This window comes from Piliocolobus tephrosceles, unplaced genomic scaffold (assembly GCF_002776525.5).
Source record: "Piliocolobus tephrosceles isolate RC106 unplaced genomic scaffold, ASM277652v3 unscaffolded_334, whole genome shotgun sequence".
NCBI lineage: Eukaryota > Metazoa > Chordata > Mammalia > Primates > Cercopithecidae > Piliocolobus > Piliocolobus tephrosceles.
Genome location: NW_022316976.1, coordinates 394,111 through 395,317, shown reverse-complemented (window position 1 = coordinate 395,317; position 1,207 = coordinate 394,111).

Here is a 1,207-nt window from a genome sequence, read left to right as displayed (position 1 = left end):
CTTTATTTAGGACTTGACAATCTTGTGTAGGTTTTTAAAAAATATTGGTATACAGTTGTTTGTAATACTTTACTCTCTTAAGTAACACCTGAGTGTAACACGTTTTTAGTCCTACTATGCCGTTAAGGGTGTGCCACCTTCTCTTCCTCTCACTGTTTCTTGATCATTCTGTTAAAGTATTGTATACTTTGTCTTCAAAGCCCCAACATCTTTACTTTTTAAACTGTGTGTGTGTGTGTCTGTGTGTGTGTCATTACAAATATTGCCCTTCCTTCCTTCTTTCCTCCTTCCCTCTCTTCCTTCTTTTTTAGTGGAATAAAGGATACAGGGATAAAATGCATATTTCAGAGGCATTCAGTATAATGAATGATCTTACATTTAGTACACTATGTAATTGCCACTCAGGCAATGAAATAAGAAAATAACAACACCTCAGACATGCCCCTTGTGCTCCTGCCAAGAGCCTCTTTGCCCTGTTTGAGTTTCTTAAATTCAGGTAGATGTGCTGGCATAAAATTCTTCACCTTTCTGCTGGCCCCTTGGCTCTGTCCCCATAGCAGTGCTGCCTTGGCAGCTCACCTCAAGGCAAGTCTTCTGAATTAAACTTGGCTCCCACTGCAGTAGTTTCAGCACATATTTTAGGAAGGGGTACAGTTTTGACGACCTCTTGTTCATTTGTGAGACCTGTGATGACTCAAGGAGAATTTATTCTGAAAGTGCAATTTCCTCAGTGCCATAATGCTATACACACAGCTATACCGTTTGCTGTTAAAGTTAATATTTCAATCTTAAGGGAGGCAGTACATCATCATTCCTTTAAAGAAGTCCCTAAAGTGGACCACTTTGATTTGGTCGAAGTTGCACCATGTGTTCTTGGGAAAAATGCAAATTAAGTTCTTGTACCTCAGCTTTCTTACCACTAAAATAGGAACAATAACAGTAGCTATGACATAGAGCTGCTCTATAGATTAAGTAAAAAGCAATTACAACAGTATAATAATATATGGAATGAGGCAATCAATATAAGAGTAGTTGCTATTATTATTAAAATAATTTCATTCAAAGTATACATTTAAGTGTTTTAGCCCTGGGAAACACTTTTTATAAAAACAACTTTGATTTAACATAATGTACTGCAGAATGAGTGAGCCTCTACCACAATTATTTTCTTACTTAATTTTCTGACTAAATCAAAAACACTGTCCTC